The sequence below is a fragment of the Sebastes umbrosus genome, chromosome 15, assembly GCF_015220745.1.
Source record: "Sebastes umbrosus isolate fSebUmb1 chromosome 15, fSebUmb1.pri, whole genome shotgun sequence".
Lineage (NCBI taxonomy): Eukaryota > Metazoa > Chordata > Actinopteri > Perciformes > Sebastidae > Sebastes > Sebastes umbrosus.
Window position 1 is genome coordinate 24,685,960 of NC_051283.1, and position 21,669 is coordinate 24,707,628.

At 41.5% G+C, this 21,669-nt stretch overlaps 1 protein-coding gene across 3 annotated transcripts in view; it reads right to left on the reverse strand.

Annotated features, from left to right (window-relative positions):
* angpt1 (angiopoietin 1) overlaps positions 1–21,669 on the reverse strand; it is a 219,869-nt gene that overhangs the window by 94,079 nt on the left and 104,121 nt on the right. For all 3 annotated transcript variants that reach the window (XM_037794941.1, XM_037794940.1, XM_037794942.1), the window contains exon 2: positions 1,363–1,589. The gene's annotated coding sequence lies outside the window, so the exon portion shown is untranslated. The remainder of the gene's footprint in view (positions 1–1,362; positions 1,590–21,669) is intronic.

Consider the following 21,669-nt stretch of genomic DNA (forward strand, 5'->3'; position numbering starts at 1 on the left):
TATCTGAAAAAATGGAAATACCAGGAGTCGCATTTTTTGTCTTTTGGTAGCGGCTACCAGTCTGTCCACTGGAGACCAAACCCTCTAATAAACTACTGGTAAGACGGCAAACAAATCAACCCCCCATACTGTCGAATTAACGGAGCATTATTGTGATAAGTAACTACAATGTTACTGAATTTCAATTTGTAATCCCTTACACTACACATTTTATTCTTATAATTTGAGTGTGTAAAGAAAGATGCTTTGTGCTCACAATCATAAAAAGTGGAAAGGGTTTGTCCTATTCCACTGTAAAGCCCCCCTCCTCCTCGAGGCCTAGTGTCACTGAGGTGACGGGAGATTATACCCACACGCTGCCAAGTGTATGGAAGAGCCGCTCAATTAAATGTGTTTCATATCTGCGGGAAGGTGTCGGGACAGAACAGCATGACTGTCTTTGCATTCTCCTACACCCTCTATTTTTACCGACCACTGACAGCTGTGCGGTGCAGCAGATCTGGACAGCACATGGAACCTATTCCGACAGGTCGCCAACAACCGGATGCCAGACCCCCTAACCGCTCAGATCCCAACACTGCAGATTAATTGATTCTCAAATATTGATTTAGTCCCGGTTTTATGCCTCGTGTAAAACCGAGACCGGTGGACTTCCTCCGCAACCTCCTCATCAGTTTGAATTGCACCTGCGGGACTTGGGAAGTCATTTCTCAGTGGTTACAATGAAAATAAAGTAAATAAAAAACACACTATCAGCCATCATGTTTCATTAAGACGGGCTTCCTTTTTATTTCCCCAAATAATAGACTTCAATCCATCCTAATTTATCTGGGAAGTCACGCTGCGTTACCAGACCACCCTTCTGTGTGTTGCTCTGGGAGATCCAGAGTGGGAGATGTCTGAGTTTATCTGTAATTATACAATCGCTTTCACAGCTGCTTGGTATTACGGTCAATTTGTTGCACAAGCCTTGATACGAGTCCACCGCGCCGTGCCACACTCCACCTATGCGATGATGTATTTGATTTGGCATCGGGATGCACGCAACTGTCTACTCGACATCTCTAATGTGACAGGAAAAGCTGAACGCGAGCCAATAAGCTCATTTGGTGTCAGCGTGATCGATGAAAAGAGGTTTAGCAAAAAGATTTTCACTCTAATTGCGGAGCGGTCTCCTGACACTGCCAACATGGTGTGTGTCTGCGCATGAAACCATGAGTAAATGTGATTAATCTGAAAACCCACGCGTTCCCCTGAGTGGCCCTTAATAAATCTGACCTCAATTTAGCGGTTTAGTCCAGAGACCTGCTTCATTTCATTCCCGTGTTGTGTTTTATTCCCTCTTCTCTTGACCACACATACCTGAGCCGTGTCTGGCCGCGAGCTGCCAAGAAGTTTCCAGGCTTATTATTGCCACGTCTCTCTCGAGTGTCCCGTACGTGGCTGGAGAGATGGCATCTGCGTTGAAAGGATATTTCTGCCCCGCTGGTTGAATGGGCTCTTTGTGCGACCGGCTCGAACCTGCAGTGTGTCACGAAAAGTGCTGCTCATGTCCTTATCTGAAAACGGGACAGGAATGAGTTCCAGACCTGTGCAGTGGAGGGAAAAAAGAGGAAAAAGTGTGCTATCTTAGATCTTGTAAGCGATTTGTCATCCCTTTGAAGGCCACTTTTACAATCTGGCGTCTTGTTTTAAAATATTGTCATTGTGAGTCACGCTGTCAGCACGGAGGAAAGCTGCAAATTACACTTTCATTGGGGTTGGTTTTAAATCAGATGGCTCGAAATGATAGAACTGCAAGTAATGTTTTCTGTAATTTGAGCACACGTAAAATTCAACACTGTCCTATTGCGCCTTGGAAGTTCAGCTATGTTTTAGACATAGACTGTATATAAGAAGTGGACGTAGTCACTGTGACTTTACCCATTGCTTTGTGGACTATCGTTTTGAAGCCTCAAGTTTGGCATTTTGGCCATCGCCATCTTGTTTTTTTGCAACCAGAAGTGACACGAGAGAACGGAGTATAGAGTATACTGTAGAAGCAAAGTGATGAAACTCTAGTGTTTTTTTTACAATAGGCACCGCTGCCATTTTGGACTGAAACGCTTAATATTTTTCTAATATATTTCTCAAATATTTGAATGTTCAACACAGGCCATTTCAATAGTATATGACAATATAATAGAAATAATTTTGTTTTACTTTTGTGCAGCACTTTGTAGGCAGATGTTTTACTGTCATCTGGTAGAAACTTTCACTCCAAAATGGCAGAAGCGTAGCTCTGCTGCCTGGCACTGATGTTGCAGTGGAACAAAATACTGACTTTCATCTTCTTAGCAATATACGTTCTTTGTTTGAAGCCTCGAGGTCAGCATTTTGGCTGTCACCATCTTAGTTTTTTGCAACCAGAAGTGACATGAAAGAGTGGAGCTAAGTACAACCTAACGCTGAATAGGACATTTTTAGGCGACCAAAATGTTACAATTAACTTTCAGAACTGAAAACTAAGACTTTGTCTAAGACGAACTTTGAGCATTACGCTTACTTTTTCGTTGAAGCCTAAAATTTTGTTAAAAAGAGCAGCTCGCTGTCCCAGAACTGTCCTGAATAATAGCTTCAACCGTCCCAAAGTCAATGTAAACCTTTAAAAATTCTTAAATGATTCGTAGTAGGCTAATGGAGTTACTTGAGTCTTCTAGAGGAATTGTTTCAGCCCTAGAAAGAACACAGTTTTACTGAACAGCATAAGGGCCAAGAGAATTGCTGTCTTTGATTTAAGCTTCTTTGAACAATGTGCAAGTGTCTTGGAATATAATACTGAATAATTTCAACAGCTCATAATCAGCTGATAATGATTTGCGACGTGCAGTGTAAGTATGTCTAAGACGGTCTAAGTGTTGATTGTTAGTGACAACTATTTCAAGTGCTGATTGGAGGGTTTGTTTGTCGACTTACAGAGCTGATGAGGGTCTGAGGCAACAGTTCAAAACCAGCAACCCTGTTAAATCAAATCAGATGGGAGTGGACTAAAGGGAAACACTGGCATATTGCTGAGTTTAACACTTGAGTTGAATTAACATTGACCATGTTGGTTGTGTGTCTGTGTGTGTTTTAGAGAGAGAGGTGAAACTGGAAGTTTCGTGCTCATTCAATCATTGACTCCATTTCTGTCATCACCGATGGAAACATAGCAGCTATAAAAGACGGCATCCAAAAAAGACCGCTGAACCGCACCAACCTCAACTCTGGAGATCTAGTGTACACATGAAATATACATAGCTGATAAATCCATTATAGAGAAATGGAAGAAACTATAGTTTAAGGGTAAATATAGGCAGACTTTTAACTTACTTTATTTATAGTAGCCTACTTTATATTAAAAAAATGTATTTCCTAAAATAAGAAAAAGGAAATGCAGGCTTGTCATTAATATAGCATAATTTCATTGACTTTAAAGGAAAAGTTCGACATTTTGGGAAATACACTTATTTGCTTTGTGGCAGAGTTACAAGAAGATCGATACCACTGCGCTAAATTTGAAGCTACAGCCGGCAGCCAGTAGCTTAGCTTGGTATTAAGACTGGAAACACCTAACCTGGCTCAATCCAAAGCTAAAAATGTGATTTAACTTACTACTTTCTGCAAGAAAGCGATCACATTTTCCAAAATGTTGAACTGTACTATAAGTGTAGGCTAGTTTGAAAATGATTCATGATTACAGCATATTCCCTTTTAAAGAGGCTATGTACTGTAAGAATCAGAAATTGCTTGATAACAGTGACACCTGCGTCCGTTAAGTCAACGACAGTCAGCGTCCTGTTGCTCGCGCTCGCACTACGTAGACGCAAGCGAGCATCGGTCAAAACGGTTAGGATACAGTTATATGCAGTTAGCAGGCCTGATTTGTTCACACCCTCTTCTCTTCACAAAAAACAATGCTTCTCAATGGGAAACAGATTTTTTTGTGAAAGCAGCTGTGTGACTTGAAGAGGACAGTACCGCTGTAGTATGTCAGCTATAGTAGGTCAGATCTATAGGTTGTACGACCAGACCTTAGTCTGATTAGAAACGCCGTTCCCTCCCTCCAGAGATGACTGATTAGAGAATTAGAGAGACACAGATGATGATGTAACGGTTGCTGGGCCAAACTATCACACACTGCGTTAGTAGATGTAGGCACTAGTACCAGAGTGAACGTCAGAGGTAACTCAAGCACGCCGTTTCCAGGATCTCTAATTCATCAGTGTCCAGGCACATGACTGAGAGGAGGTCAGAGGGGTGTCTCTGCATGTGTATGTGTGTGTGATAGGATGGTTTTAGGAAACGGACCAGACAACTGATAGCAGTGCACATGGCCACAGAGCAGACAGAGACTGCTTTAAGTCTGGGCCTTGGTTTATATGGGAGATACTTGAGCACAGGCCTGGGCTGAGCTGGAGGCAGAGGTAGCTTTACTTTGCTGGTGAAAATCCCTCATCCTTTTGTTTGATTTCAGTGTGGTTAAAGGACTAGTTTGACATTTGGGAACTGTGCTTATGCACTTTCTTGTAGAGAGTTAGATGAGAATATTGATACCTCTCTCATGCACAAATATGAGTGTGATCTTCTCATCTAAGTCTCGGCAACAAAGCAAATGGGAATGTTAGTCTCTATAAACAACCAGACAAGATTTTGGCATACGAAGCATTCTGGTTTCCGGTTGTAGTCCGAGTATTATTGACCAATCACGTTCAAGCAGGCTTTGGTTGAATGCAGGTAAACAGTCCGTGTTGAGAGCAAAAGAGGCGGAAAGCATTGGCCGGAATGCAATCTCAGAACCCACCGGGTATCGGCTTGCGATGATTTAGCTTTTTATTGGTTTACAAATAGTAAAAACAGTAAATTGTAAACTGACTATTTGTGAAACAATCCGGTCATACACGTCGTCTCTCAACTCCAACTCCACTCTTGCATCTCAAATGGGACTGTAAACAATGAGTAGCGCACAGATAAGGAAGGTCTTGGATATCTGCTGGCTACACCGAAATCCCAGAAGTATAGCCCCTTGCCCCCAGAGGCTTATCCGTCGCCAGACCGATAGCCGATGGGTTCTGGGATTGCCTTAAAGTTAACTACATTTAGTTGCCTCACATTTACATTTTCCTTGCTCTACGGCTCATTTCCATCTCATCAAAAAGCCTCTAAATCATAAAAAAAACTAATCACACCCAGCATGAGCTGTGACTCTAAATGACGCCAGAATTGTTTAAAAGATATTGCAGTCACTGTGCAGGCTGACTGCTCCTTTCCCCCCCTGAGTCTCTGTTCTGCAAATGACTAAAGGAGGCATTATGCAAATGGGAGGGAATCTAATCTGAAGTTAACAACGTCTGAGTGCTCTGTGGCCGAGATCAAAGGAGTGTGTGTGTATTCCAGCTATGGTCCAACAAACCCTCGGGGCAAACTGGTCACGAAGGCCTCTGATAGCCGCTGCCCCTGGGGTGTGACCGGGACAAGAGAGAGGAGGTTGGAAGGTATTTATTAGGCCTTTATCATCTACACAAAGAGACAGAGAAAGTGCTGCTGATAGCAGGGGAGAATCCTCGGAGGGGTCTCGGTGAAAGTCAGCGAAAGGAAAAGCTGGAAAGTTTGATTTCTTTTAGTCGTTGCAGGAATTGGGTTACTATCGTGATTCTGCAGCTGGCCCACCAACGCACAGGCCCGTAAAAGTAGTCAAGCCGATAAATCATCCATCTGCAAGCCTTATCTTTTTTTTCCCCCATCTCGCTCTCTCTCTGTATCATCTGTTTGGGAATTCCACATCTATCGTAAGAGAAGGGATCATAGTGAATGGTAAATTGGTCCACTGGGAATGGTGTCAGTTTAAATGCGACATTCAGGGACGAGGCTCTGTTTTAGTGGTTTATCTGAGCTGGGGAAAAGATTACAAGTAGGATATGGGCTGACACAAGGGGAATATTTGACATCAGTCACTGCAACGATCGTTTGTTGGGGACATTCTTCATTCAGGTAATGAGCAGCTGGACTACGATTATCCTTTAGATGTAGAGTTAGATGTATAGGAAAAGCATAAGACTCTGGGTTTTGTTGGAGTGACTAAACAATCCATTGGTACCAACCATGTCATACTAGCTTGTCAGGAAGTGCGCTAAATAACGCTACTAAGTTGGGCTAAATTTTAGCGAAGAAAAACTGGCATGATGATTTTTAAAGGGGTCCCTTGACCTCTGACCTCAAGATATGTGAATGAAAATGGGTTTTATGGTACCCACGAGTCTCCCCTTTACAGACATGCCCACTTTATGATAATCACATGCATACTGGGGTCCCTAAACAGTCTTGAATTACATAAATTGTGTATCACTGTAGAGTTGAGACTCTTGTGCATCCAATGAGCCTAATTGTATTCATGTGTGATGATGTTAATCCCAATAGTAGCCACTTCTTTATAGTGAGACCATTTTTTTAAAATTTGACCTCACTGTATAAAATGACCTGTGGTGACCTCTAGGATAATCACAGCCTCATGAAACTTTACAACCACAAACTAGAGACCTAGAGCATTCAGAGGATGGATGGCTTTCCTAGGTAGATTGACAATAATGGGGTTTCTGAGCAGTTTCCAGAACAGAAGTGCTCGCCATCCAATCGCCGAAAAATGCAATTCTAGCAGAAATCACCAAATATCAAAAGTTTTTGATACCAAATCACAGCACGGCTTTTTCTACGGTGTTCCTCAAGGTCTTGGTGTCTTAATGTGGTATTTTGGAGGGATTATTGATCATTTTGATCAATTCTCGAGTGGTAAAAAAAATGGTTAAAATTAGCACCAAATCTGTGTAGCAAATGGTATCAACCCAAAAATTGCTGCCACTACTTATGAGACATAAGTAAGCATGAGATTTATTTATTTATTATTAATGACTACAATAACTTGACACACAGCTGCATCTCAAATTAATCTTCAGGTTCCCAGCTTTCAGATGATGTACACCACTTCTATGTGACATATACCATTGACTTTTTATCTACTTCTGAACATCCCCTGTCTACCCCCACCCCTCCAACCCTTCTAAAAATGTTTCCCGTAAGATGAAATCCCAGTTAGAAATATAACACAAAACTAATAACATGTCACTTTTTTTTTTTTGAAATCTCTGTTGAAAGTGTATTTTTATTTGTAATAATAATATTATTATTATTCATATCATCATGACAAACTGCTGTAAATGTAGGTCAAGTGTTTCTTTAAGAGATACAAAGAGGATCTAAAGCACAATAAAGCATGACTGCCACCTGTTGGACAGAAAATGTAACAGGTATAACAAAGCTGAAATCACTGTAAAATAGTCCTCACATCATCACACTCCAGCTTAGTTTGCTTTTTCAGCAAACACACACCGCTTCCCTCCATGAATCTTGTCAAAGTAACATAAGCAAACTGACAACATAATGCATTTTCCATCATACCAAGTTCAGTTATATCTGTTAAAATCACAAAATAAGTGTAACGGTGGAGTGTGTTTGGGCGAGAAAGTGGGTTTATGTGATCAGTGGACACACACACACACACACACACACAGCTATGAACTATGTCACAGCTTAGGGAGTTAAGTCCCAGACTCGCTGTCTAGAGGAGGGCTCATCACTCAGCAGCCTTGGGGGGCTATGGTGCCGGGAGTGTGTTGTAAATGTGAGGCTATAAGGGGCGTTAACTTCTTGTGCAAGCGTGTGCATGTGTACATAGGAAGTGTGTGTGTGTGTGTATGTATAGAAAAAAGGTCCTCTGTGTTGGGCGTTATGGGAAGTCGCTGCATTGTTGAAGGATTTACGCCTCGCCCAGATGCATTCATATACACAAGCCTCACGTTGTATTTGAAATATACCTGCGTGTGAGCTTGTTATTGTATGAACAGTGCATGGTCATAGTCAGCATCTCCGCTGGGCAGGAAACATCAAACTACAGTTCACCTCCTTATGTTGTTTATTAGAGGAAGCGGCTGCATTATTGAGGGATTTACCGTTGCTTCACAAATATCCTACCTACTTACACTGCAGCCCGGAAGTATTAGGGCGGTTTGTTTTGGCTCTGCACTTCAGCACATTGGATTTGAAGTGCTGACTCTCTGCTCTAATTTTAGGGTGTTTATATCCACATCTGATGAACTTTGTAGAAACTGTAGCCATTTTTATCTTTAATCTCCCCCCCCCCGAGAGGCTAAATGTACTACGTGTCCTACATGGTTCACCCAATATGGCAGTGAACACCTTCAAACGGCCTTGAATCTTAAATCTCCAATAAAAAGATTGTTTGCCTTCACTTGGGGGAGTGGAAACAAGCTGTAAACACACATCACTGACACATCATTAGCTTTTAAGTTGATAAAACAGTTGCCTGTTTACACATCCAGCAGATAGGAAGTTGTGTTTTTGGCAATCTGATGATACACTCTCCTTTTATAGCTTTGTTTTGGGTCTCCACCAACTGTTCACCAGCTGGTTGCTTGGTTTGTCTTTCTGCCGTTTGGGCATGGAGTCGGTTTCTAGAGCTTTTATGCTAAAAACACCTGCCTGTTGCTGCTGGAAACAACGCAGTGAGAGGAGAGCAAAACAGTTAAAGCTAGGGTCGGTAATGTTGAGAAACTAGCAAGAGTGCACTAGATTTAAAAATTATCCAACTGAAAAACCCAGTCCATTGGTGCCAACGCTTTTCTTATGAAAGCAGCACTAGCTCCAAAAGTCCCTAAATCTAGCGAGAGAGTCGCAAAGTTTGAAACACTGACAGTCCGTCCCTTCAGGCCTTCCCCCTAATTGATCATTATGGACTAAGACTGTCAATCAATTAAAATATTTAATCGCGATTAATCACATGATGGTCAATAGTTAATCACGACTAATCGCAAATTAATTACACATTTTTTATCTGTTCAAAATGTACCTATTTTGTCAAATATTTAATACTCTTATCAACATGGAAGTGGGCAAATATGCTTGCTTTAGTTAAATCTATGTGTATATGAATTACTGGAAATCAATTAACAACACAAAACAATGACAAATATTGTCCAGAAACCCTCACAGGTACTGCATTTAGTATAAAAAATATGCTCAAATCATAACATGACAAACTGCAGCCCAACAGACAACAACAGCTGTCAGTGTGTCAGTGTGCTGACTTGACTATGACTTGCTCCAAACTGCATGTGATTATCATAAAGTGGGAATGTCTGTAAAGGGGAGACTCGTAGGTACCCATAGAACCCATTTTCATTCACATATCTTGAAGTCAGAGGTTAAGGGACCCCTTTGAAAATGACCATGACAGGTTTTCCTAGCCAAAATGTAGCGTAAGTTTGGAGCGTTATTTAGTCTAGCTTTAAAACTGAACCCGCAACAGCCTATATCATTTCATTCGGCCCGAATGATATGATATTTTGGTTTGGACGGGCTTATTACAGTCCTGCGACAACCACAGATACCGGGTGTTTTCGTCTTTTTTTTGTCAGAGCATTTGATTTATTGATTGCTGTCGGGATGTAAGGAGAATTTCAACAAATATAACCAAAAAATGTTTTTGAAAAACATTACCAACCCTACCTTTAAGTTGCGAGCCCGAAAAACAAAACAATGAGATGACACTATAAAGCCGAAAGGGAACTGCAGATTCGGGTGATAATCCCTACGAGCGACCGCTTTCACATACAAGTAGTCATTTGATCCACTGTTGATATTAAAATATTGACGATGGCCGATTTAAAGACAGCACTTCTATTGCAACGTCTGTGTTTTATTTGAAATGCAGCGTGTTGGGAGTAGAGAGCCAAAACAATGAAAAACACATCATCGTATAATAATACAGAACTGCAGTGTAAATCCAACCAGTACAAACATCAGGCTTACACAAATACACACCGTATTAATCACTGTCTGTGGATGGATTTGATGGCTGATTTTAATCTTATTAAATAAAAACTTTCTTTCCACAAATAAACTTTTGAGAAGTTGAGAAACTGGCCGGATTTTCTTCGATGATAAAACAAGAATTTTTAATTATTTTTTTTTATACAGAGCATGATGTTTCCAGGTTTTGAGATCACGCTGTTTTGAACTGTTAATCCAAGTTCAACACTAACAGACTATTAAAACCAGTGTCTGTGTGTATCTAAAGAGAGAGTGCTGGGCTGAGGTCAGAGTGGAGACGCAGGATTAGGTTGTCACTGTTAAATCAGTTATGATTTATTTTCTAGGTTATTGCAGTCCAAAAGCCCTTCCTCACACACACACACACACACACACACACACACACACACGGTACCTATTTCCCATTCATGTCCCAGCAGAATTGAAGGAAACTGCTTTCCACTTCACCCCCGAGGGAGAGGGTTGGTCTGGTTTGTTTATGTCTCGTAGTCATGTGAGGCTGCACCACGGAGAGCTGCTGGTGATGTCTAGGCTGCCTGAGTCCTGTCTAACCTTCCATACGAGGGTAGCTAAAGTCCCAAAGGGTCCCTTGGTGGGTTGTTGGACATAAACCAGACTGTATGAGTGCGAACAAACATGTATATGTGAAGACAGAGGAGTTTTTTTTGTGTCAGTATACATTTGTCTGTTTGATTTTGTCCATTCTACCCATACACCACTAGATGGCACTAGAGTACTAACATAAAACATACATCCTTAGCCATACACTAGTATACATAACACATGCACAAATAAATAAGCTCAAGATATTATGAGAAGTCTGCTAGTGTCATAAAAAATATGGTGTCCATCAGATGGTTTTGAATTTGCATTCTGTTTTGGAGACGCATCACATTAAAATGCAGAATAACAGCAAAAATCATCTGCATATAAAAAGCTTTTTGTGTGTGTGTGTGTGTGTGTTTGATGATCCCAAGGGCGGTAGGTGAGTGGGTGAAAGCACTGTGGAGGAGGAGAGGTGCATTTTATTGACCTATTTCTGTGGCACAACGGGCGAGAGAATAAATCCATACCCTCCCTCCAGCCCTGTGACTGTGAATAAAACGGGCTATTTTACTGTTTCGGAGGAGAAAGAGCACAATGGTCTAACGTTACACCTTTGTAACTGTGCCGTATAGAGAGGCCTTGGCCTCCTCTGTTATGGGTTTTATAAATGCCAAACCTGAAACATGATATCTGAATAGGTGAGTGAACGTTATTGTGGACTTGTGAATATGCACACGCCCTATAGGCCTAATATTTCAGCACAAGACATAAAGCATTCACAGCAGATAGACAGTATATGTTTTCTGCATTGTTGCTGCATGGGGCTTGGGGAAATGGCATTTATATAGATACAGATATCTATGTGTGTGTGTATTTGTCTACAAGACAGGAATGGACAGAGAGAGTGGAAACACATTCAAATGCAGTCTACTTGGACTTTCCATAACATAATTTGAGCAGCTTTAGTTACTCTGCGACATGATACATGCTAGTATGCTGCCCTATGAAGGTAGAAAGCAGAAACTGAGTTGAGAAAAAAATGGGTTAAAGCTTCCAAGCTGGCTGGCAAACTGCTGACATTATAGAACGGTCGTAATGCCCTAATTTAATGCCTTGTGGGACGATTATTTTACCTCAAAAAGTCATCGCCATAGAACCTGCATTAAAAAATGCAGCTACTGCACATTATCAGTCATAATAATCAATCACTCTCTGACCTCACCACTTCTGATTTGAACAATGTTTTTCCCTACATGTTAACCTATATGAGAGAGTGTTGGAACATGGAGTGACCAACCATTCAGGAGACAGGGGCCCTCAAATTTGACCCATACTGAACCACCACACCCAAAGGAATGCCCCAGGAACTGTATCTATGTAGGTTTCTGTCTGAGTACTGTCAGTGTTTATATTGAAATCAATATAATGCATTTATGTACAATTTAATCCATTGCAGTATCTGATTTAAAGGTTGATATCAAATCCAATTCCACTTGAGTCAGAAGCTGAGATGGCAGTTACTGCTTCTCCACTAAGTTAGTTAGCTTTAGCATTAGTTTAGCTGATAAGTGGATTTAGTTACAGTATGTGGAATAACTGACACCAGCCTGGTTTCATCAAATGGAGTATGGATGACACGCCAAGGTGCAGTGTGTTGGATCTGGCGGTATCTAGCGGTGAGGTTGCAGATTGTAACCAACTGAAACTTTTCCCATGTGCTAACTGTGTAGAAGAACTACAGTCGCTGACGTGAAAACATGAATGATTCTATCTAGTGCCATTTGTTGTAAGAGCAGCGTACGTCATTTGGAGCAGAGAAAGGAAGTGAGTGGTGACGCAAGAGAGAGAGAGAGAGAAAGGTGGCAATGGAAGCGAGTAACGTTATCGACTCCGGCCCAAGCAGGAAACGTGTTTGGTTTGTCCGTTCTGGGCTACTGTTGAAAACAAAAGTCTTGTTGACTTATTTTGTGTCAGTGACGTAGGTGACGTGTTTCCATACTGATGTTACATTGTTTACGTACATATTTGATTGAGTTTACATACTTATTTGAAGCTATGATGTTTTTCCTCAACCTAACTGCGACGATTTCACATGAAATGATATGCAAAAAGGTTAAAATGCGTATCGCTTTTAAAAGTTGCATGCTTTTTATACGCCTTCTCATGAGATCACGTTGAAATGTCAGTTCATCAAATCACAAATAACAGCAAATCTATCAGATTTATTTGCCAAGTATGTGTGAATATACAAGGAATTTGAGATTTGACTGGTAATAACAGCTAGGGACAAGGACAACGAAGTTGGACAAATAAATATTAAGAATAGACAGGACTGTACACAAATATGTGAAAAAATAGGTGTTTCACATAAATATTATATAAATATATATAAAAAATCACCGATGACCAACAATAAAATAAGAAATGAAGCGTCTATACACAAGTCAAGTGTTTTTTTAAAGTTGTAAACTACACAAATAATGCAAAGAAATAAATACTGAAATAAAGAAGTATTTAACAGTTTAGCTGAGGCTGGTTGTTGCTATTCTCACAGCTATCTTTTACCTTCAGCTTTAGCTGTCTAGGCTGGTACTCTATGGCAGAAAGAGCAGTAAGTGCACCAGAGCTTTAGCTCTATTTATAGTTAGGTCTACTGCAAAATTAAAAAGCTGTTTTGACAGATTATCCAAATTGACCTGTCAATCAGAAACTATGATATAACTTCAGTAGAGTAAATAAGTAAACACAGACTTTAAACTTGATCAAGTCCGCCTGGTAACTTTGGAATAGGGAGGCGGGAGACTGAAGGGACTTGTGTATAAACATGCGTTGTGCACATTCCCAACATTCAGACCCCCCTCTCCACCCACTTCTCCACCCCTCAACTCTACCCCTTCATTTTTGTTTTGGACGTGGGATCGTGTGATGCTCTGCCAGTGGCACCCGGGCCGCCGAGCGCTGCTCAAATATTTGAGCTCAGACGCAGCCAAGTTGACTTAGCTCGGAGCGCGGCGTTCCCAGAGCTTTGATAGGATGCCTGTGCCGAGCACGGGCTTTCGGGTTAAAGGCTGCACTGAACGCCTCTTGTGCCTCACTCCATCTTGTGTCTGGTGGTGTTTCAGAAACAGACAGGCTGGGGCTGAGGGGCAGACGGCCACATGAGAGAGGACTGAGGTTTCCACCGCCATCACAGACGGACACCGGCACAGGACTTCTTGTTGACTGGCAGACATCAAAGTCTTGTCTAGTCTGGTTGGTAAGGGTTGATGGGTAGCAGAGAAGGCGGGTTTCTTCAAGGTAAATAGTTTAGCCTCCATTTTCATAAACTGCGGTGCTAATTTATATCCCAGTAGAGTGATTAAAGCTGCAGTTGGTGACTTTGAGCTAATATGGTAAAAAAGTTATTTTTATAAAACGTCACTATGTCCTGAAAGTAGTGCATGAGACAGATAATCTGTGATTACAAAATCATGTTCCTCTGTGTTCTCCGGTGCTCCTAATGGCATTTCACAGAGTCAAAGGAAAACAACCAATCAGAGCTGAGCAGTCTCTAATGCAGCTGTCAATCACTGCTTGCGAAACTTGCAAACGCCGATCAAACGGTCAAACTAGGCAGCGCTGATCAAATACGAATCAATATTCTGTTACTGTAACGACAATTTCTCGCCTCAAATGTTTTCAGACACATCTTGTAATGAACTGTTTAGCTGTAAAATGAGAAAGTTTGTGCCACCGTGTTGAAAACAGTCGAGGAAAACCCAAGCACCGCCGATCCGGCCGGAGCAAACTTTCACTTTTTTTTTTTTACAGATTATCTGTCTCATGCACTACTGTCAGGATCTAGTGACAGCCAACAACTGCAGTTCTTCAAATGGCCACTTGAGGCTCCAAAAGCGAGTCAATCCCCACAGACCCCCTCGTGTTAAATGTCTGATTTTACTGTAGAAATAATCATGTTTACAGCCTGGTGCAAAAAACAGTTTTGGTCTCTTTAGCTAATTTCCACATTTTTGACAACTGTATACGAGGGGTGAATTTTTATACAACTCACCTGTTTAAATTATATTAAGGCTCAAAGGTAGGCATGATTAAGGCCGTGGCCACTTTAAGTGACAAGTGGGTGCCGTACCAGGTCGCTAGCTGTTAGCTGTCTGCTCTGCTGCTTCACCCGGGCCGCCTCATCTCCACCAACGATCTACCTCTTTGCCCCATTTTTGGATTAGCCGGAAGTTAGCATCCATATTTTATAATGTCTATGCCAAAAATGTTTTTTGTGAGGTCACAGTGACCTTGACCTTTGACCACCAAAATCAGTTCATCCTTGTGTCCAATTAGACGTTTGTGCCAAATTTGAAGAGATTCCCTCCAGGTGTTCCAGAGATCACGTTCACAAAAGTAGTCTGGACGGACAACCCGAAAACATAACTACTCTGGCCACGATAAAATCCACTCAGTGTGGTTCCCTAAACAATAATTAAGTTTTGAGATCAGCATGGGGGGATATGCAGTAGTTTTCAATATGTAACGCTATACCCTGTAAAAGCTGTGCCTCGGGCAATCTGCTGCTTTTTGTTCCTTGTTGCAACCTTGTCAATTATTTTCCTTGTCAGAAGATTGTTGAGGTACATTTCCTGAGTTTGTCACAGTCCCCAAAAGTGAATCTTTTTTGTTTGTTGCCTCTTATACCGTACATCAAAGGTTCCAGCTTCATTATGGCATGTTATGATGCATGCTGAGGTGACAGGACCCCCCCTCCTGCTTTAACACTTATGAATAATTTCCATTTCAAGATGAGCGACAATTCAGGGGTTCAATAAATGAATATTTGAAGATGAACATATTTCTCCCCCGCTTGGCTTTTAGACAGCAGCGGAATGAAGAGTGAAAATCAGGCAAACACATTTGACAGAGTGACAGAGTGGATCTGAAAGCCTATAATGAAAAGGCAAAGAATGGCGATGATAACAGACTGTATACACGACGGCAAAATCTCCCCAACAATAACGAGACAGACGCTAAGCGGGCATAGCCGAGAGAATGGAATTCAGTGAATACCCGTAGAAGGGGTTTGATTTTCTCAGAAAACCAAATCCATCCTGCTCCGAGCGGAGGTTAAATAGGAGATGTTTGCAGTCCAAGGAAATTCCCATGGTAGACGAGAAGCCTGTTGTTTCCAGGAGAAAGAGGAAACGGGGCCCTACGCAGATACAGCGGAGCGCTGCAGCCCACGGGCCTCTGTGAGCTGGAGGTCGTCCAACCGAGACGAGTTCTGACAATGAGAGATCTGCCAAATGATCAGCACACATGAATATGACTACTCTTTCCTCTTTTGTTTCAGTCATCTCCGTGCAAAGTGTCCGTAACTTGTGCCGTCATTCATTTTTCTACCAGTACGCAGACACACTGAATGCTTCTTTTCACTATTTTACCTTTTTCTGCCTCTTTCCTTACGCCACTTATTTTTCCAGTTAACGGCCGTTTAACCTGTCATGTCTGGTTTAACGGAGAGGTGGTGATGTTTTGGCTGCAGGGTCAGTTGAAATTTCCAAATCAATTTTCACCTGAAGATGAACTCCCATGTCCTCCTTTAACATTTTCCTGTTTCATTCACAAACCTTCGTCTTAATCCTCCTCTCCTTTTCCTTAAAGATAACCCCGATTTGTGATACATATCTCTATTTATTAGGGCTGTCAATATAACAATAATACTCTTATCAACATGGGAGTGGGCAAATATGCTGCTTTATGCAAATATATGTGTATATTTATTATTGGAAATCAATTAATAACACAAAACACTGACAAATATTGTCCAGAAACCCTCATAGGTACTGCATTTAGCATAAAAGATAGGCTCAATGGATTCTTTAGGTTTTCTACTTTCATATGATGCCAGTATCTTCACTCTAGCTTTAAAACTGAGCTACAACCTAAAAATCGCAAGTTGTGTTAATGTTTTAAAGAAATTAGTGGCGTTGAAATGAATTTGTGTTAATGCTTTATTATCGCATTAACTTTGACAGCTCACTATTTCTCCTCAGACAGCTCTTTCGTTTATCTTTCTATTTGTTTCCTGAAAGTAACATTTAATAATCAATGATGAGGTCAATTTGGCATCTCTCACTGCATTTGGTAAGCATCCAAAAAGCCTTGACTTCCTCTTGACTCATAAATAAGTATAGGAGAGGTTGTATGTTTTAAACTCCAGTGATCACTGCATCAACACGTCTGTAAATATGTGCATTTCTTCTATTTTTCCATATGTCAAATGCCATTTCACATCAAATCTACAATCTTTCATCTTTCTACTCTGGCAGTAAAGTTAACAAGGACTTTTTGTCGCCTCAAACCTTTTATAGGACCGGTCATTTTAAAAGTCAATACTGTTGTCATTGACCTGGAGTTATGCTGATTTTGTCAGATGACGTCGCAACAATGAAATAATAACAGTTTTGTTATTTGCCAACTGAAAAGAGGGCGAGATTTAGCCGTTTTTATGTTGTTCAGTTGTTTCATTGTGGGCAGAAGGCTCTACTAAAACAACCCATGTGGACAAGTCCCTCTCACACAAAGACGGCATCATAAACATAGACACGGAAGTGGACGTGGTCACCGTGACGTTACCTATTGGTTTGTGGACTGCCGTATTGAAGGTCGTGTCTAGAAGGGAACCCGCAAGTTGGGGAAACTTGCAAGATGGTTGAGGTTAGGCATTGATCTTGAATAGTTAAGTTCAGGATAGGTCGTCGGGCAGCGAGTCACGCGAGAGTTTTTGCAAGTTTTTGCAGATCTCAGATCAAATTTCGCAATTTGCGACTTACCTTCTAGACACGACCCGTTTTGAAACCTCGAGTTCAGCCGTCACCATCTTGGTTTTCTGGAACCAGAAGTGACATCAGAGGGTGGAGCTAAGTACAACCAATTGCTGACTAAGACATTTTTAGGCCACCAAAAGGTTACAATTAACTTTCATGAACTGAAAACACACTGTGAAAGGGTTAAAGCTGTAAGACGAGAACACGGACAACACCCAGACCAGACAACGCCGTGGTAGCGACCTGTCAATCACAAGGTAGCCCCGTCCTAAAGCATCCCCTGCTTTATGGTCTATTTGACTCTAAATGGGACCATAATTTACTAAATGAACATCATGCTGTATTGAAGAAGACTTGAAACTAGAGATTGAGACCATAAACTCATGTTTACAATGTTTACTGAGGTAATAAATCAAGTGAGAAGTAGGCTCATTTTCTCATAGACTTCTATACAATCAGACTTCTTTTAGCAACCAAAGGAGTCGCCCCCTGCTGGCTGTTAGAAAGAATGCAAGCATAAGGCACTTTGTAGGTTGTCGCTTAGTTATAAAAGACGCCGTAGTGTAGATGTAGATGATCTTCTAATGCTTCTAATAACATACAGTAGACATTTATAAGACAATCTAACAGCACAGAAGGGTTATGGCATTTGTAAAAATCACCTCCAAAATGTATCTTTCTCCTGAAGGGTTCACTTCAGGGCATTTGGACTGACTTATTAGATCAGTTTAGGGCAGTTTCCCTCGAGACATATTACAGTGGATGGACTGCTTGCACAGAATTGTAAGCACTTAATATGTCGATGCCAGCCACTGACAGACTCAGCGTAGGGATCCATTTCTCCCTTTAAAGTTTGACTGACATCAACAAACTTTCATTAATTGTCCTTCATTGCAATTAGATTTATGAAAACGCTCACAACTCACCACTCAAACCATTAGTTCGGTTGCTCACCTTTCCAATAACACACAGCCCACATGCACACCCACACACACATAACCATGCATGCACCCACACAATGCTTTGTCCAGTTCCATGTCAGTTAGTGTGTAATTAGAGGGAGCTTAATTTGCATTTTTAATTAAGCAGTGCATAATGGGGATACAAGGCCCAGATATTGGTTGTGGTATTTAATGGCGTGGAGGCAATCAGAGAGATGACTGTTAATTACAGATACACAGTCTGATTGCTTTCTGCTATCTAATGAATTTTTCCACCAGGATAAATGGATTTGATCTAATGGATGTGCACCAATGAACCCGCCAGACCAGCAGCTTTAACGGCAGCCAGAAGTTCAAGTTTACTCTTCTCCGTCACATAAATCATCTGTAGATATTTAACAATGACACAGCTTATTTGCATGCTTATAACATAACGCTGTTTAGTATGCAGGGGTTAAAGTTTCCTCAAGCTGTTGATTACTCCTGTATATTTTATGAAGCCCCCCCCCCAGGGGGTCGCATCTATGGCCAGGGGGTCATATAATAGAGATGAAATATTCAGCATGGATCGCTAAACTGACTGTACAGATTGAACAAACATGTGCACAGATTTATAAACCATGCATTCAGTTTACTCATTTGGTTACTCTGTTAGCATGCTCATTTCAGTCAATATCTCTGCAACACAATACATAGACGTCTTTGACATAACGTCAACACTGTTGACTTCAATGTTTTAAACTAAAATTCTGGCCAGATCTTACACATTGCACCTTTAAGGTCCTGACACACCAAGTCGACGATCTGCCGTCGGACAGTTTGGGACCATCAGTAATCATATGTCGGCCTAGTTTTTGAGGTGTTTCCCACACTGTCGGCTCTAATCTGCCTGTGTCAGAGTTTTTTTGGCCGATTCAGCATGTTGAATCGGCGGCGGAGCTCGTCGATGAGAGAAATCAGTCTGATTGGCTGTTCATTTTAAATGAATCAGTGCACGAGAAGAGAAATGGAAGAGAGGAAAGCAAGCCAATGAAAAGACAGAAGGCTCTTCTCATTTTCCATCTTCATCTCATCTGATCATTCCAATACACGGATATTTTCACAGCGATATGGCCGTCTGGAATAAAGCTAAGTGGAGAATGAGAGTGGTGTGAAAATGGTCGGCAGACGCCGCTTTGTTTCATATACGTATCATAATGACGAATACAGACTACTGCCGCCTGCTGGTAGGGAGAGTTATTTCATCTCACGCAGGCGCAGAACGTCCGTGCTAACTGGCCGTCGGCTGTAGTCTTTGCGGTGTGTTCAAGAGCAACTTGTCGGCCAAGACAAAGGCGACATGAGGCGACAGTCAGCCTTCATCGCCGCTAGTTCTTTGATGTCGGGTTGGTGCGTCTGGGCCTTTAAAGGCATTAATATCCGTTCTGGATGGCCTCAGTCACAGGCGAGCAAAAATGCTGCGTAAAGTGGGTGCAATTGTGGGATTTTCTGTTTCAGAAAGTTACGAAAAGCGTCAGACGTAAATCTCAATGGTTATTTTGCCATCAAAAAGGGAGTTTCGGACCCTGTTAGACGATCTGACAAGAAAGTGGTTTGTTTTCAAAGTACAAAACCACAGTGACGGCTGTGACGTTTCATTTCATATATATATTTTTTTTTAAAAGCTCTGTTGTAGTCGGTGTTGTCGGGGTCCAGACTTTACCAACATCAAAATTCCCCACATTCAGCCATAGAAATCTCAAAAAGCGTCTCATCTCCCATGAGCTTTTGTGGATGAAGATGACACTGAAACCAGGATAAAGGCATCCACTTTTTTATTTTTCAGACATCTGCGGGTCTGTTCAGAGTCCGGGAAAGGTTTTCTTCACTAAAAGCTCATCCTTTTCTCTCCTTTCCCAGCATACGGCGATTTGCTCTGTGACAATACAAGAGATGATGACATAAGGCGAGATGACCTCAAAAGGACACACAGTAAACAAGTAGATTTTTTTTGTACAGACACTGATGAGGACAGGTCGATCTGACATATGAGTTGTTGTTATGTGTGGCCTTTTCCAAAGAGAAAAGAAAAGAGAACTTTGAGTGAATCCAAAATAGCACATTCAGTTTCTTTCAGAGAAAGATACTGCTCTTTGGCCCTTTTCATCAGTTTCTCCTTTACAAACAAGAATGAGCAGCACTCACATGCACACACACACACAGAAGTAGGACTTCTGACAAGCATATCCCTCTGCTCTTGTTAAAAATGCATGAGCACTGGCATCCCATTTGGATAGTGGAAAGAGAGTGGCAATCGCAGCAAAGGGTGGGATGGGGTAAAGTGACATCGTAGAGAAAAAATATGGCGGTCTCAAACGTGTTCTTAAATAGCTCCGAGGGGGACGAAAAGAAATTAGGATCATGGAGGACAGACAGAAAGCCTCGTGGCTTATTTAAAAAGAGGAGAAAGGGAAAAAGAGACGCAATTATCATTAAGGAATGCGACAGGTGGAGAACGTCCCTCATCAGCAAACCGCCGCGGTGACTCTGCGTCGTTGGGGAGCGCTAAAGAAAGGCAGCCAATCAGGAAGAGAAAGTTGAATTCTGGGACAGAGAAGGATCAAGGAATTATAAATTAAAGCTGGTGCAGATTTCATGCTGAGCAGCTGATCAGCTGGTATTTATATAAAAATGAACCCCCAAAAGGAAATCTGTGTTTAATGTTCAGTGACGTGATTAAAGATGTCAACGACTTCGCAGCCGTTTGGTGGACTCGGTTGTTGTGCGACAATAAAAATGATGGTGTCGTTTCACCCCTCTGTGCTGAGGAATTGAGCTCACTAACTACAATAATGGACTCAACTCTGTGAAAGATGTCTCAAGTGCCTTATTTCAGACGTACTGAATGCCAGAAAAAGTGGTCTAGAGTGCCCGTCTTCTCATTACAAAGCAAACTGATCGGAGTTTTGAAGCTAGACAAGGCTCAGTGGTGGTAAATATTGTACTTACAGGATAAAGACTTTTACACACTCGGGGTGTGACGAATAAACGACAGCCGTCTCCTGGAAGAAAGTCTGGTGTTTTTTTCACCCATTCATCCAACCCGACCTCCTCCCTACAAGGCGTTTGTTGCTCTTTATACTTTATTTCATGGGATATATATGAATTACAGTGCATTACTTTTCGTAAATATAGCTACGAACGGTGTATGAGAACTGACGGCACACAGTGGTAAACATTTTGGCTGTGCTAGCTGACCGCTCCAAACACCATGAAAAACACTCTGCTGCTGCTTGTATGATCAATTTAGTTTTTAGAAATTCAGAATTTGATATTTTAGAAAGTAGAATAGGGACAATAGTCTGGAAACACATGTTTTCCATACTCTCTTTTCTTTTTCCCATACTTATCCAGACCTGGAAATGACTAAGATCAAATTCCATACCTTTCCATACTACGTAGGAACA